Source organism: Halichoerus grypus, chromosome 1 (genome assembly GCF_964656455.1).
Source record: "Halichoerus grypus chromosome 1, mHalGry1.hap1.1, whole genome shotgun sequence".
NCBI lineage: Eukaryota > Metazoa > Chordata > Mammalia > Carnivora > Phocidae > Halichoerus > Halichoerus grypus.
Window position 1 is genome coordinate 122,557,449 of NC_135712.1, and position 18,129 is coordinate 122,575,577.

General features: G+C 37.9%; 1 protein-coding gene across 4 annotated transcripts in view; it reads right to left on the reverse strand.

Annotated features, from left to right (window-relative positions):
* The window catches only part of NCK1 (NCK adaptor protein 1), a 72,359-nt gene that overhangs the window by 45,271 nt on the left and 8,959 nt on the right, over positions 1-18,129 (reverse strand). The window contains exons 1-2 of one of the 4 annotated variants that reach the window (XM_078071506.1): positions 15,306-15,368; positions 14,222-14,376 (exon numbers count right to left, since the gene is read on the reverse strand). The exons of the other annotated variants lie outside the window; for them this stretch is intronic. The gene's annotated coding sequence lies outside the window, so the exon portion shown is untranslated. Of the gene's footprint in view, positions 1-14,221; positions 14,377-15,305; positions 15,369-18,129 lie in introns of those variants that run through there. 4 annotated transcript variants of the gene reach the window in all.

Below are 18,129 nucleotides of genomic sequence, written 5' to 3' on the forward strand. Positions count from 1 at the left end.
GGGCTGTAAATTTTGGTTAATTTCAGCTCTTAGCTCAGCAATGGCTACACATCTTCCACTCCCCAGGCACATATCAGGTAGCTGTGCATTAGTTCGAAGAACAGCTTGCAGGAACTAAGGTGAGCAGTAAGGATCCTGTCATCCAAATATCAGGGATCTATGTTCTGACAGCTGCATGATGCGTCTGATCACTGAGGTGCTGACAAAGAGGCAGTCACTGATGTGTCTGTGTGCACACACATACACACACACACACACACACTCCAATTATGTAAGCCCTTCTCCCTCAGGCTGAGGGAAATCTAAAGGGCTGGTGCCTTTTTTAACTTTCTCCTTTCAGGAGCTAGACAATAAAGAACTAGTATTAGGGGAATTAAGAAAATCACCACACATATCCCGAAAAAGGCGCAAGTTCTGTGAAGATCTGAGGAAAGTTTAAGTTTATACCTCAAAGTGATTCCTGGCACAGAGACCGCCTACGACAATAAAAACAAAACCCCAGCAAAACCTGGGGAAGAGAGACAATCTGATTTTCAGATTTACCACATAATACTAGATTCAAGCATCCAGTTTTCAACACACACACACACACACACACACGGGATTCAAAGAAACAGGAACATATGGCCCATTCAAAGGGAAAAACCAACAGTAACTATCCTGGAGAAAGACCAGCTAACAAACCCACTAAACAAAGACTTTAAACAAACATCTTAAAGATACTCTTTGGTTAAAGAAAGATGTGGAGAAAATAAAGAAAATGATCTAAAGAAATAGAAAACCTAAGAAATTCTCCACCTGAAAGGTACAATTACAAAAATGAAAAATTCACCAGAGGGATTTAAAGGCAGATTTGAACAGGTGAAAGAACGAATCAGAGCATGGAGACTCGGAGAAAATGACTTAAGAAAAGGTTAACAAATGAGGAAGAAGGAGACAGAGAATCTCAAGCAGACTCCCCACGAAGCCCGACGCAGGGCTTGACCTCACGGCCCCGAGATCATGACCTGAGCCGAAATCAAGAGTTGGACCTTTAAATGACTGAGCCACCCAGGCACCCCTTAATTAACACTTTTAATCAAGAAACTAGAAAAAAGCAACCAAGTTAACCAAAAGAAAGGATAAGTGTATTAATCATGTTTTTAAATTTCTTCTATATTTATGATGGTCTGACATGGCAGGGCCCTTTGAACCCAAGGAGGAACTGTCCTTCCCAGGGTTACCTAATTCCTAGAGAAAGAAAAACAACTTGCCTGAGAACACATCTCTGATGCACAATCAACCTATCCAAAGCCTATACCCCCTAACCAACATCTCCTTTCAAAAAAATTCTCACATACCAAACTGGTATGCCCACTAACTCATCCTGCGGCCAGGTACTAGAAAACTAAAGACCACCCGTATCACCCAGAACTATAAATTATTCAAACTATCCAAACCTCAACTTGCTCAGGCTTGCCTGTCCTTCCTCAATTCCTTCCCACTTAACCATAATCAAAGCTCTGGACATGCTTTTCCCTTGCTCCTTCTGCTTCCTCACCAACCCTTGTGCTTCCCCAAGGCAACTGTGAGTAAAACCTTTTTCCTTCTGACAGTCATTCCCATTCTGTGTGTCTTACTCTCCCTAATTAAAACAAATCCTGGATATATTTCAAGACAATAAGGGAAATAAAGAACAGAAATTAATAAAATGGGAAAAATCAGAAAAAAAAAAAATCCCAGAGAAGGGAAGAAGAGTTTCTCAAACCTAGAAATCAAAAATTAACTATAAAGGAAAAAAACTAATATGGAAAAGGTTAACAAATGAGTACATTAAATCCTCTTCTTTCCTTGAATTAAGTTATGAGATGTAATCTATACGTAACTGATTTTAAGTGTAGAGTTTAATGAGTCTTGGCAAATGTATAAAATTGTGTAACCTATACCACAATCAAGCTCTAAAACACTTTTTATCACCCCAAAAAGTTCCCTTGTACCCCTTTACAGCCAATTCCCTCCCCACTGGCAATTACTGATGAGCTTTCTGTCACTATAGTTTGCCTTTTCTTGAATTCCTTATAAATGAAATACTAGCTGACCATATTAAAATTTAAAACTCCTGTTCATCAGATTCCCCATTATCAAAAACATCAACTTACTTTTGAAAAATGTAATTAAAAAGTCTTACTAAAATTGACTGATTTCTAGCAGGATTAGGATCATTACAGAATACCAATAGCAACTTATCAGACATAGAGCTGAACAGGTGGCATGATGGGATTGGGACTCTTGCATTCTGAAAGGCAGCAGAATTTACACTCACTTAAATGGGACTGCATTCTCTGTCCAAAGTGTCCCTCAACATTCATAGTACCTCTGCCCAGCACCATCATCCAACAGCTTCAAAATGCTTACCAAAATCCATCACGACATCACCCCAAACCAAAAGATCTATTTAGTGGTGAAGTATTTGATCATGGCATCCACTGGTCCTACACATATCACATCACCAGGACACTGACTAAAAGAATGATGGAACGTTATACTAAAAGTTCAGCTAAACAGTCACCTTATTGGTCCCCTAGGATGCAGTATATGCACTGAAACAATGGCTATGGTGTTATATCCCTAATATCTAGAATGCATGAGTCCAGAAACCAAGGCACAGAAGTTGGACTGACTCTTCACCATCAATCCCAGTAACTCACTTGTGGAATTTGGGTTACTCATTCCAATGATTTAAAATCTCTCCTGTATTAGAGGTCCTGAAGGCAATGCTTCCACCAGAAGACACACTGATGGTTCCACTGAGCCTGAAAGGTATGACCACTACTTGGTCACTTTGGGTTCCTCGTGCTGACAGACAAGCAAGCATAAGGGAAATCTAGAATGGGTGGTGAAAGAAGGAAATGATTAATATTTATTCCTGCTTCAATACCAGTTGCAGCACAGGCAGCACTAGTTTGCACCTTAACCCTGTTAAGAGCCTGCGGTGACTCAATGATGGATTAGAATTAATGCAGGGTCCAAGCAGATCTGAGCAGAGCAAGAAGTAGATTTGTGGTAACTTGCTAAACAGCAGTAGGAAGCTAATACAGATAGAATCAAAGAAGAGGCCAACAGCAAGAGGTAGATTCTATCAGAAATCTCTTACATTTCATCTTCATGCTGTCCACCTGTCCTTTGATGCTAGCTGTAACAGTAGTTTCCTACTGCTGGGTAACAAATTGCCACATATTTAATGGTTTAGAACAACACAAATCTGTTATCTTAAAGTTCTAGAGATAAGAATTTCAAAACAGGCTTTACAGAACTAAAATCAAAGCCTGCATTCCTTCAGGAGCTGTAGGGGAAAATCCATTCCTTATCTATTCCAACCTCTAGAGGCTGCCTGTATTCCTTGGCCCCGTGCCACATCATGACTTCTGCTTCCATTATCACATCTCCTTCTTGGACTGACATTCCTGCCTACCTCTTATTAAAAAAAAGAAGCTCTTTGTGATTACACTGGGCCCACCCAGATAACCCAAGAAAATCTCACTATCTACAAAATCCCTTTTGTGATGCAAGATAACATATTAACAGGTTTAGAGGATTAGGATCTTTGAGAGACCATTATTCTGACCCCCACACTTGTCATAAGCTAAAGCTATTGCTTCCGGGTAAGTTTTGACTTATTTCCCAGGCAGAATTCACTGTGATTCATTTGCTTTCTGCCCTGTGCTTTTCTGAGGCCATGAAGTAAGACACCACAGGGAACCAATGCACTTGTCTGGCTCTTATGTGGAGTCTTGAAGTGTTAAAGGGAAGGTGAAAGAATTTACATGCCACTAGGGCAACGTGAACTGATGGAGAACAAGAGCAGACAACAGTTTCTCCTGTCCATCCATAAGCAGACAATTGAAGGAGCATCTAGATCCTCAGAAGTTCCCACTAGGATGGAGCCCTAGTTGCCATAGCAGTGAGTAACTCAATAATATATTCTTGTACTGGCTTTTCTTCTTTTCCTGTTTCCCATTTACTCTGGCCCCTTATTCTTGTTCCCTAGGATCACCTGCCAAATAAATTGCCTACACACAACTCCTTGCTTTTAGACTAATTTAGGGTAGATGTTGGGGAGGAGACATAGTTAACACAGATAAAGAGTTTTAGACACATAAACGAGGAACACGATGATTTAATAAAGTGAAAGCTACATTCAGAGTAGGGTATCTAGTGTTGACAATGTCACTCTATAACTGGGTCAAATCTCTTCCTCAAATTTTATTTATCAACTGAAAAATGAATGGCTTAACTTCCATGATTATAGTTCCTTTCATCTCAAATCTCTTATGACACAATGAACAGTATTAAGAATTGGTGCAAGAGGACTGGAGAAAGACAGAGTTGTGAGATTATCACCAAAGTGGCCTGCCAAGGAAATTTTTAAAATAAGTCAGTCAGAAGGTAATGTGGTCTAGATTCAAAAAGCAATAGAGAAACCAGAACCCTCATACACTGTTGGTGGAATGTAAAATGGTAGAGCCACTTTGGAAAACAGTTCAGCAGTTCTTGAAAGGCGAAACATAAGTTACCCTATAGCCCAGGAATTCCACTCCTAGTTATACGACCAAAATAAATGAAAACATATATTCACATAAAAACTTATAAAATGAAGTTGACCCTTACCTTACACTATATCCAAAAATAACTTAAAATGCATCAAAGACCCAAATAAGCTACAATCATAAAACAGAAGAAAACGAGGCAAAAGCATTTTGCCATTGGATTTGGCAATAATTTCTTGGATCCGACTACAAAAGCACAGGCAACAGAAGAAAAAACAGATAAACTGGACATCATCAAAACTAAACTCTTTTGTGCATCAAAAGACACTATCATGGAATGGGAAATAATATTTGCAAGTCATATAACTGATGGGGGACTGATATCCAGAATATATAAAGAACTCTTACAACTCAAAAACAAAAAAAACAAACAATCCAATTAAAAAATAGACAAAGGACCTGAACAAACATTTCTCCAAGGAAGATACACAAATGACCAATAAGCACAAAAAAAGATGTTCAACATCACTAATCATTTAGAAAATGCAAATCAAAACCACAATGAGATAACACCTCACACACAACAGGACAGCTATTATCAACTATTGTCAACTATTACCAAAACACAGAAAATAAGTATTAGAAGACATGGGGAAATTAGAACCCTTGTGTATTGCTGGTAGGAATGTAAAATGGTGCAGCCACTGTGGAAAACAGTTTAGCCTTTCCCCAAAAAATAAAAAGCAGAATTATCATATGATCCAGCCAAAAAAAAACAAATGAAAGCAGGGTCTTGAATAGGTATTTACACACCCATATTCAGAACACCATTATTCACAATAGCGAAAAAGCAGAAGCAACCAAGCGTCCACCAACAGATGTATGGGTAAATAAAATGTGATATATACGATCAGTGGGATGTTACCAGCCTTTAAAAAGAAGGAAATTTTGACACGTTACAACATGTGTATGTCTGTGAAGACATTACATTAAGTTAAATAAGCCAATTAATAAAGGACAAATATTGTATGACTCTATTTATGTAGGGTTCCTAGAGTAGTCAAATACATAGAGACTGAAAACAGAATGGTCGTTGCCAGGGGGACTGGAGGAATGAAATAGGAACTTAGTGTTTAATGGATAGAGTTTCACTGAGGAAGATGAAAAAGTTCTGGAAATATATGGTGGTGCACAACAGTGTGAACGTACTTAAAGCCACAGAACTATACACTTTAAAAAGGTTAAAACGGTTAATTTTATGTTATGTATATTCTACCACAATAATAAAAAAAAACATAAATGTTCATATCAGTATTAGTCTTAATAGTCAAAAGGGAGAACCCAACCCAAATGTTCATCAAATGATGAATGAATAAATAAAATGTGGTATATCCATACAATGGAATATTATTCAGCAATAACAAGGAATGAAGTATTGATGCATGCTTTAACATAGATGAACCTTAAAAACATACGGTAAGGGATAGAAGCCAGTCACAAAGGACCACATATTGTAGGATTCCATTTATGTAAAATGTCCAGAATGAGCAAACCCATAGAGACAGAAAATAGATTAATGGTTGCCTAGGGCTGGGAATAGGAGAGGCTGGAGGGTGATGACTAACAGGAAGGGGATTTCTTTAGGGGGTGATGTAAATGTTCTAAATAGTGATGACGGTTGCAAAACTCTGAAAATACTAAAAGGCACTGAATCATATACTTTAAATGGGTGAATTGTATAGTATGTGAAATGTAACTCAATAGAGCTTTTTTTTTTCCTTTAAGCCAACAAGCCAACAAGTGACTGAATGGAGTTGTAAAATAAAGCAAAGGGATTAATAAAAGGTAACTACGAGAGGATAGAAACAGCAGTTTAAATTCTTGCTCTGAAAAAAAAAAATATATAAATTCTTGCTCTGCCATTTATTATCTGTGTGACACTGAGCAAGGTACTTAACCTTTCTGTGCTTTAGTAACACCTACCTACAGGGTGGCTGAGAAAATTAAACAAAATAATACATAAAACACTTCCCACGCATACCCTCCTACCTAATGCTAAAAATTCCACTACCAGTTTGTATGGATATAAATTCAGTGATAATTATATCTGAATTTTACAATCAGGAATTTATGTTTCTCCCAGGTAGCAAATAACCTAAAAGTCACAAATTATATGCTATTGACAAAGCAATTTATTTTAATTTTAATTCCAGTATAGTTAACATACAGTGTAATATTAGTTTCAGGTATACAATATAGTGATTCAACAATTCTATACATCGCCCAGTGCTCATCACTACAAGTGTACTCCTTAATCCCCAACAACTATTTCACCCGTCTCCCCCCCACCCCCCCTCTGGTAAACATCAATTTGTTCTCAAGAGTGAGGAGTCTATTTCTTGGCTTGTCTGGTTTTTTTTCCCTTGCTGGTTTATTTTGTTTCTTAAATTCCACATGTAAGTGAAATCATATGGTATTTGTCTTTCTCTTTTTTTCACTTAGCATTATACTCTCTAGCTCCATCGATGTTACTACGAATGGCAAGATTTCCCTCTTTTTTATGGCTGGATAATATTCCATTGTATATATATATATATACCACATCTTCTTTATCCATTTATCTATCGATGGACATTTGGGTGACAAAGCAATTTTCAACTGTTAATTCACTGCCAGCTGAAACCTGATACAAGGGAAAGATAAACTTAAGTAGCTCTTTTCACCAATTATCTCTCAACTTCTTTTTCTCTCCCCTTGCGTCTTCTTTCCTTACCTACCTGCCTTTTTACCTTATCCTTTATTCCAAAGTTATATTCTTACTTAGACTGCTAATGATCATGAGAAAGGCAGCAATAACTTATTTTTTCCATTATAATAGATGTTTAGAAAAAAAATTATCATACAAGATACGAACCGCTACCAAACTCTACTCAGCTAACCCACCAAAGTTCCGTAAACAAAAAGATGAGCAAACTTTAAAAGATGAGAATAAAAAGGAATGCAACAAGCTCCCACTTTCCCTTGTGTAAATGACTCTCATACTTCTTTACCTGGAGATAGAAGCCTGTGGCAACTGGAATTTCTCCATACTACCCAAAACCAAGTTCCACTACCAAAAAAAAGATTCTTTAAGTTGGTGTTAATGCAATTTGACATATTAAACTATGCTTCCAATTTAAATATATTCTCATTTCATTTCAATGCTAAATAATAATTTACTCAAACTATTTTGAAGGACAATCACTTTCAAAAGGGCACGTGCATTATAAATGCTTCCGGAATAAGATTCAGTAGGATATGGTTAAGAAGCATAAACAGATGAACTGCCATTGTTTTGCTATGATTCTGCATACTTTCAGATCAGAAAATTCCTACTAAAAACACTTCAATAAAAATTCATAAATGTTATCTCTATATAAGCTTTTAGTACAATTCTAACTTACTGTAACATTTAAAAAGAACATACCTCTAAAGAAAGTTGCTACAGAAGCCCAGAAGCCTTTTCTCCAACCACAAACTTAATACCTCCTTAATCCCTAACTGTATTGTCTCATTGCATTTCACTTCAGAAGTGTTTACGGGACACAGTACAATAAGTATGTTAAGTGCTTTTAATATAATATGTTAATAATTCTCACAACAATCTTACGAAGCAGATATTAATATCACCATTTTATAACCTCCATGAAAGGTAACACTTCAGAACCTTCAAATACATATCACAAGGAATAGCCATACTAGAAGCAGCCAAGCTAACCATCCCTCTTTCCTAAAATTCTTTCTGGTTTCCTTAACCTATACTCAACAGGTTCACTTCCTTCTTCTCCACCCACTCCTCCTGGTCTCCATTTGTGGCTCCTCTTTTTTCTCCCCTTAAGTCATCTGTTCTTCTCAATGTATACCCTTTCTCTCAACAGATCATCCATTTTTATGGCTTCATCTTATCACTGTTGGCCGGCTGACTTCCAAATCTATAATTCCAAGTGTGTCCTCTAATTCAAAGTACTATTCCTCAACATTTCTACACTGAATACCACAAATTCAACATGCATCAACCCTAACCCATCATTATCTCCAAAAAGCCAACTCTTCTAACCTCCTTACTAATCCCGGTTAATTACAGACCACTATCATCCCATTCTCCCAGACTCCCTGCTTAAGTCACACAGCAATTTGTGTTGGATTTTCCTTTGAAATGTTCCTCGTTCATTCTTTTCTGTTCCACTGATACTGCATCCACTAAAACCCAAACCCTCAACAATTCATCCAAATTACTGTAAGAGCTCTTGGTTATTATCCACTCCAGTCTCTTTACTTCAGTTTGTGTATAATAAATAGTCTTTCATTCATACAACACATTTACAAAATGACTAGCATATGCTAAAGTACTGACTGGGTGCAGCAGGGATAGAAAAGTGACAAAAAGAGACATCTCCTTCTAGGACACAGCAAAGGCAAACAAAATGTTCAAATAAAAAAATTATATATTGTGATAAACACAGTGCTTTCAAAAAAGAGAATAGGAGGGCTATTTTAGATACTTGAGTTAGAGATGGACTTTAAGCTGACATTTTAAGATGAAAACGAGGCAGTCATGTAAATATTTAGAGTGGTCCAAGCAAAGGAAACCACAAAACACATAGGTTCTAGGAAAGAAAAAGCTTGGCATGTTTTGGGAAATGACCTAGTCTAATGTAGCTTAATAATAATGGAGAAAGTAATACAAAAGAAGGATGAAACAGACACAGGCCAATTTTATTCCATGTATTAAAAAGAAGTTATTAAAGAGTTTTAAGCAGGGGAGTTCTAATCCAGTAAACACTGTGAGAGACTGCTAGTGCTCCTTAAGGTCTCTGTTCTCCTCTCCTTTATTAGCACACGGCTAATATTATTAGCCACCTGTGTAGTTAGGTGGGATCATGTGACTCAGTTCTAATCAATGGAATGTGGGTGAAGGTGATATATGCCACTTCCAGCCTGGGGCTAAAAGCTTCTTCCATAACATCTTCTCTTTTCAAAACAACCCCAAAAGCCATATGGTGATAACAGTGATGACTTAGAAAAGAAAGAGGAGGGGCGCCTGGGTGGCTCAATTGGTTAAGTGTCCAATTCTTGATCTCGGCTCAGGTCTTGATCTCAGGGTTTTAAGTTCAAGCCCCACAATGGCCTCCGCACTCGACATGGAGTCTACTAAAAAAAAAAAGAAAAAGAAAAAAAAAGGATAAAGAGCCTGTGTCCCTGAATGACTGCATGGAACAGAGGTATCCCAACTCCTACTCCATCACACACATACACTGGGCTGTAATGTGAGAAAGTATTATAAACTTCCATTGTGTAAACCACTAAGATTTGTTAATTAGGGCTGTTAGCATACCATCACTAATACAGAAATCTTAATTTCTCTGCCTGCTCTATCAAGAAGGAGTCAAAAGGAAAGAGAAAAACAACAGAAATTTAAAAATCAGTTAAGACTCAACAATCACCCAATGAAAAAACAAAGAACTTAAGTAGACATTTCTCCAAAGATATACAAATGGCCAACATAGTAGAGGATGCTCAACATCACTAATCATTAAAAAAATGCAAATAAAAACCACAATGAGTTAGTGCCCTATATCCATCCATTAGGATGACTACTATCAGAAAGAGAGAGAAAAAAAATAACAAGGGTTGGTAAGGATTTGGAGAAACTGGAATCTTTGTGCACTACTGGTAGGAATGTAATGGTAGAGAGATCATTCCTAGAGACATGAATTTGTGAAGAATCCACCTATCAATACTATTTAAAATCACAGGACTGAATGGGATCACCTATGAGAGAGTACAAGAGAGAAATAATTTCAGGACAAAGTTCTAAAATGCCAATATAAAAAACTAAGCAAATGAAAGATAACACTAATTCAACTCCAATTTTTCTGCCAATTGCCTAAATTAGATATACAGCCACCAGGTATTCTATTGATTTCACTGTCCTAGAACTGGCAACACCTTCTCACCTGCTCAAATCTGGACTCATTGCTCTTTTATCAGATAATCAGCATTTGGGGAGTCCTTTTTACTATGACCTTAGGGATGCCCTTTATCTCTCTAGAATGTGATTTCCGGTTTTCTGTATCTTTCACCTTCTCTTTTATGGAGGTTTTCTCCTTCCTTTTGTGGGTGGAGCAAATCACACAATAGCTTTCTGAAGAAGTAAGGAAGAGAAATTTTTGGAGACCTTGCATGTCTGAAAACGTCTACACTCTAAACTTATGCTTAAAAATTTGGCTGGGGGGTGCCTGGGTGGCTCAGTCAGTTAAGCGTCTGCTTTCAGCTCAGGTCATGATCTCGGAGACCTGGGATCAAGCCCCATGTCAGGCTCCCTGCTCAGCAGGGAGTCTGCTTCTCCCTCTCCCTCTGCTCCTTCTCTCTCTCTCTCTCAAATAAAATCTTAAAAAAATAAAAATTAAAAAATTAAAATTAAAATATTTGGCTAGGAACAGAATTCTAGCTTGGAAATCATTTTACCAGATTTTGAGAGCACTGCTCACTATCTTCTGGCTTGTGAGGCTGCAGCTGAAAATACTCAATCTCTGTAATATGACCCATTTCCCCCACCTCTGGAAGTTTACAGGATCTTCTTTGTCTTACGTATTTCAGACTTTCAGGAGGACATACCTCAGCGTCTATACGTACTAGTTAGTTATTGCCCCTGGCTTCAAACCTACTTCTCTACTCTGCTTTGTAACGCTGGGGGGCTGGAACCCTCTAAATCACATTTCTCCTTTGCTAGCTGACTCCCTATTAGACTTGGAGAATCATGTAAGGGTCACAAGAAAGACATTAGAAGACTAAAGAGGGAACAGGAGAGATACTCCTTCAGTTCAGCATCAACCATCAACAACCTTCACTCTGGCAACAGCGAAGATTCCAGCAGCAGCAGTTGGCCCCAGTTAGCAATTTTTTGCTTTTGTGTTTTTCCTGCCATTCACAGAGCAGCCTCATCAAGGCAAAAGTCGGAGTTTCAGCTCCTTGGGGCCACTCTTCATGTTTCTAAATTAATCTCAGTATCTTTCTTTGCTCTCCTAGCCCTAGGGGCTAGTAATTACTTCCTATAGTTACTATCTCTATGAGACCTGAGTGCTCCCTTACTGCATTTTCAGTTTCCAATTATCCAGTGTATTGGTTTCTGAGGGCTGCTATAACAAAGAAACACAAACTGTGTTGGCTTAGCACAAAAATCCATCTCACAGTTATGGAAGCCAGAAGTCCAAAATCAAAGCACTGGCAATGCCCTCTCTAAGGCACTAGGGAAGGATCTGTTCCAGGCCTCTCTCCTAGCTTCTCATAGCCTCAGGTATTCCTTGGCTTGTAGATGGCCATCTTCTCTCTATATTTGTGTCTAAATTCCTCTACTGTTATTTAAGAATACCAGTCACATTGGATTAGGGCACACTCTACGGAGCTCACTTTAACTTGATTACCTCTGTAACGACTCTATTTCCAAATAAGGTCACATTCTGAGGTGCTGGAGGGCTAGAACTTCAACACATCTTTTTGGGGTAACACAATTCAATCCGTAAGATGGCTAAACAATTCTTTGTATTAAATTCTGTTATAATAGGTTGTGTGATCTCCATTTTCCTGACTAGTCCCAGATTGATAGTATACATTTATTTTCATCCATTTTCCTGAGTACCCAAAGGCCTCTCAATCTGCAAAATGATGTTCTTCAACTCTGAGGATTTTTCTTGTTTCGCTAAATATTTCTTCTCTTTTCTCTGTTCTCACTGGCACTTCTGTTAGGTGAAGCTGACCTCCTGGACTGACCTTTTATCTTTTTATAACCTATTTTCCATATTTTCCTCTACTTCAACTTCCTTTCTTCTACGGAGTGTTTTTTCTTACTATTATGCTCTAATTTTCAAGAATTCTTTTTTATTCTGAAAAAAAAAAAAAATTTTTTTTTTGGTCTCTTATATTAAAAGTTTTCTTCATGAACCCTGATGATCCTTGACTGTCTGCTAATATTTAAAAGTAGGGCCCTAGGGGCAGCCTAGCTGGCTGTTGGTAGAGCATGTGACTTTTGATCTCAGGATGGTGAGTTCAAGCCCCACGTTTGGCATAGAGATTACTTAAAACAAAATAAAAGGTCCTGGGCTAGAATGGCTGCAAGCACAGAAATCATCATTCAGATCATGATCTAAGGCCAAAAATCAAAACAAAACAAACAAAAAAACAAACAAAAACTTGCTTGGATTGAATTACAATTATCAAAAGTAATTATGGAAAATGAACCAGACCACAAAAATGTGGAACAGAGCCTCTGTGCCAAGACTGCTGAAGAAGAGCTGAGTAAGTCTTTCAATCTTGAAGTTTTGCTTTCAAAATTCTCTTACATAGATCTAGACAATGAACTGGAGTTCAAAAATGATCTGATTGATGACACGGACTTTGATATTCCTCAAGATGATACTCCTCCAACACTGGAAAGCATACTCAGACTGATGATGAAGAGGAGTCTTTTGTTCTTGAGGATCCTACATTGTTAAACATTGATACTATTGATTCTCACTCCTATGATACTTTGTCTATGGCAACTTCAGATAGTGGAGATAGTACCAACTTAAAAAGGAAGAAAAAATTACCAGATTCTTTTTCATCCCATCAGTCAGTTACGTGACATTCATTTTTGAAGGGAAATTCTGACCAGGTAGTGTCTGCAGCTGACAAAGTGGATGCTGGCTTGCCTACTGAAATTGCAGTGTCCAGTCTGATAGCAGTGGGTACATCTCCTGGACTGGCTTTAATATGTGATCAGAATCAACCTTTGCAACTGTCTGGGTAACACTAGTGTTGGAGGTCAGTATGGACCCATTTCTGCCTTGAGTATCAGCAATGACTACTCAAGACTTCTCTGTGGCTTTGCTAAAGGACATATCATGATGTGGGATTTGGCCAATGGAAAACTTCTTCTAAGATCAATGAGATGTTCATCCTCCAGGAACAGCAATATTGCATATTAAGTTTACAGATTATACAACTCTTACAATTTGCAATGACAGCAGAAGCTCTGTTTTTAAATTGACGTTTAAAGACATATTATTATTTGAGAGAGAGAGAGAGAATGAGCAAGTGAGAGAGAGCAGGAGAAGAGGGAGGGGCAGAGGGAGAGGGAGAAGCAGACTCCCCGCTGAGCAGGGAACCCAACTCAGGGCTTGATCCCGAGACTCCGAGATCATGACCTGAGCCAAAGGCAGATGCTTAACAGACTGAGCCACCCAGGCACCCTTTGAATTGACATTTAAGAAAGTGATGGGAGTGAGAACATGTGAATGTAGGGTCTGTTCAGTGGTTCCAAGGGTGAAGTTCGCTGTATTGAGCCTCTCCCCTCTAAGCCTAAGTTGAAAGATCATCCCATCACACAGTTTTCCTTGGTCATGGCATTCTTAACAAAGATACTGATCATTGGATTGAAACAATCCTTGAAAGTGTAGGTGACTTTTCCCTACGGACAGATTCTCCATGTTCCACTGCTGGCCTGGCACTTCATGGCAGTGCATAATTACGTGAATCCCATGCTTGACTTTTGCAGAGATGTTATTCATCTGCTACTGGTTAAAAGATGAATCTGGAGCAATATATCTTACTTATAAACAAAAGCATCTTCACCTATACCATGACCTCATCAACTTTACTTGAATAAACTCACGTACAGTTGTGCTCTTGGACAGTGTGAAGAAGTTCCATGTGATTGATCAGCAGACTCAAGAGGAACTGGAAACAGTGGAGATCTCAGAAGTTCAGGTGGTCTATAACAGCAGCCATTTCAAATCACTAGCCACCAGAGGAAATGTTAACTAGGCATTGCCTGTGGTTGGAAAGAAGGCTTATCAATCCACTAGTAGCTATGACTGTCAAATCTTTTCTTTAGGGACAAAATCTGTTTATGTGATGATGCCGAGAAGGTGGAGAGAGTGGATCATCTCCTGAAACAAGACTGTCTTACAGAAGCCCTGGCTCTTACATAGTCTTTCCATGAAGGAAAAGCAAAAGCAGTAGTGGGATTATCAGGGGATGCCAGTAAGCAAAAGCTGTGGTTACAGATCAGATGGTAGAAATCCTATTCCAGTATGCAGATCAAGCTCTGAAAAAGTGTCCAGACCAGGGAAAAATCTAAGCGATGGAGCAGCATTTTTAGGACAGGGTGCCTGTCATAGTTGATTACTGCCTGCTACTACAGCAAAAGAATCTTTTATTTAGCTAGATGTAAGACAAATTGAGAATTCAGTGTCCAAAGGAGTGTTTCTGGAGTGCCCTGAGCCATGTATTTTAAGTGACAAATTGGTGGGGATGACTCCCCAGGTAACAAAAGACTTGACTGTTAATTTCCAAGATACAAAGTTAATGGAAAATGTGGAAGCCCTCATTGTACATATGGATATCATCAGCCTATTCAGCAAGTGAATTTATAAAAAATTTACTAATATCCAGAATATCATTTCTTTATTGATTATACTTACCTCACTTGCCTTCCATCAACCCCAATTATTTACTGAGCACTCTTGGTAAGACATCTCTTAAATCTGTTTTTGTGAATATATTTCTTAGGACTGTTCTTTAATGAATGCTAGATTATGAACTCCTGCAAAACAAGAGTCTTCTATTTCTTTGATATCCCCCACAGCACTAAGCATAAGGTTTACATTTGGTAGTTGCTCAATAAATGCTTATTGGTTAAGAAAATAAAATAAAGTAGAACAAAAGTAGGGCCCTAAAAGCTGATTGTGAATAACTTACAACTTATCCCCTTGGGCTGGTTAAGAGAAGCATCTTCTAAGTTGTTACTTGATTGCCAGAATCCTGGGAGCAATATAGGAGAAGAGGCCTTGGTAAAAGTCCCAATATTGAGTACATTTACTTAATTCAGATGTTTTCTATAGGACACCTGGTCTTCGATTATGTCTAGTGCCCACCCCTCTCTCAGAAACACTCTGTTTTGTCCTCTCAGAGGATAAATCTTCAGTCTTCTGCTGGGACAATAAAGAAGGCAAGCACTTAGCTATACAAATTGATGAAGAGATCTAGGTTTGAGCGCCTTTTTTGCCTTTTTTTTTTTTTTGCTTGAGATACAACTCACTATGCAACTGACCCATTTAAAGCATACAATTCAATGGTTTTACTATATTCACAGAGTTGTGCCACAATCACAATAGATTTTAGAACATCTTTATTCCACCAAAAAGAAGCCCATACCCTTGAGCAGTCATTTCCCATTTCCTTCTAATCTCCCCTACTCCAATCCCCAGGCAACCATTAATTTACTCTCTGTCTCTATATATTTGCTTTTTCTGGACATTTCATACAAATGGAATCCTAAATCTGTGGTCTTCTGTGATTGGCTTCTTTCACTTCGCATGCCTTCAAGGTTCATTCATGTTAAAATATGTATCAAAACTTCATTCTATTTATTCCAAACAGTATTCCATTATGTGGATTTGCATTTTATTCATACATTTATCAGTTGCTGGACATTTGGTTTCTTTCTACCTTTCGGTTATTATGACTGAGCTGCTACTTAAACAGACTTTCAAGCAATCTTTCTATTTTTAGCAACACTCTCACCCCCTCTTCAACAAAAGTACCTGATGCTGCCAATTCATGAACCTGAGTATTCTTTTCCATTTTTTCTATTTCCAGTTTAGGACTGAACATTTTTAAGCCTACTAGGAAGTTTCTATCAGTCTGTTTGCTTTCCAGCTTCCAAATTTTATTGTTTCTTCCATTCTCTTTACCTGTGTAGTTCAAATCTTCTAAAGTAAACTTTATGGGGTGCCTGGGTGGCTCAGTCGTTAAGCAGCTGCCTTCGGCTCAGGTCATGGTCCCAGGGTCCTGGGATCAAGCCCCACATCGGGCTCCCTGCTCGGCGGGAAGCCTGCTTCTCCCCCTCCCACTCCCCCTGCTTGTGTTCCTTCTCTCGATGTCTCTCTCTGTCAAATAAATAAATAAAATCTTTAAAAAAAAAAATAACCTTTATTATCACCTTGGTGGGCTTTGGAGGGGAGTAAATGCATCTTTCACTTATCCATCTTTACTCAGAAGTCCTTTCAATTATTTTTATCCTTTATTCTTACACACACATTTTAAGGCTCTGCACTTTGCTTTAACTATGACTTACCTATATATCCCTTAAGTTATATCATATTTTCATCACTCAGTTCAAAACAGTTGCATATTATTTCTTTAATTCCTGGGTTACTTAGAAGTATATTGTTTAGTTTCCAAATAGCTGACAATCTTCTAGTTATTTTTTGTAATTAATTTCTGGCTTAATTCCAACATGTCAGAGCACATACTCTAGAATTAATTATTTCCATGTTTTTTTATGGTCCAGCATATGTCAATTTGGGGAAAATTTCCACAGGCACTGGAAAAAAATCTGTAATCTGCAAGTGCTGGGTGAAATGTTATATGCATATCAGTTAGACTCATTTGTTACTGATGTTGTTCAAATCTGATTTTTTTTTTTTGCCTTAGTGTTCTACTAATTACACAGAAGAGGGTATGCTAAAATATCTCATATGTTGCTTATGGATTTATTGAATTCTTTTAGTTCTGTCAGTTTTTTGCCTACATGGTTGGCAAAAATTAGAATAATAATGCTGTTAAGGAACACTATTTGTCGGGCGCCTGGGTGGCTCAGTTGGTTAAGCGACTGCCTTCAGCTCAGGTCATGATCCTGGAGTCCCGGGATCGAGTCCCGCATCAGGCTCCCTGCTCGGCAGGGAGTCTGCTCCTCCCTCTGACCCTCCCCCCTCTCATGCTCTCTCTCTCTATCTCATTCTCTCTCTCAAATAAATAAATAAAATAAAATAAAATAAAAAAGGAACACTATTTGTCGTTAAATGTGTAAATTGATGTTTTTCTGAAGAGCAGTCTGGCAACGGCAACATCAAAAACATATTCTGAAACCAGTTATTTTACCTCTAAAAAATGATTCTAAAGCCCTTAATGTGCACCAAACACTACTTAGCAGCCAAATGGATTTATGAATCTTCATTTAAATCTTATAATAATCCTTTGATTAGGTATCATCCCCATATTACAGAGGAGAAAAATGAGGCTTATAAAGGCCTATGCCCAAAAAATAGTGATGAAGCCTATACTGGAATTTAAGCTGATTCCAGAATCTCTAAAGTAGAAAACAAGATGTAGCATATGATCCTATTTTTTTAAAGTGAGCATGAGTCTGTATATTCCCTGAAAATTCTGAAATACACATATTAAAAAATAAGTGATAAATACCTGTGAAGAGACTGCTCATACAATTAAGACTAAACATAACTGAGTTTTTTGGCAGCCAGAAATTAAGAAGACATTTTATTTTTTTTCCTATAACAATGTAATCCTGTTTCTCCCACTGTGACATGTGGCTTACATTAATTCTCCCTCTCATTTCTGACATCAGGTAGAAAAATACAATTTTACATATATCTGCATATATGTATAAAAACACACACTTATACATGTATGTGTATGTGTATTACTGCCTAGAACAGCTTCCTGCCTAGAACCAAAATTATTCTGCCAGTTATGATTTACCAACTACAGTGAGGGCTCATGA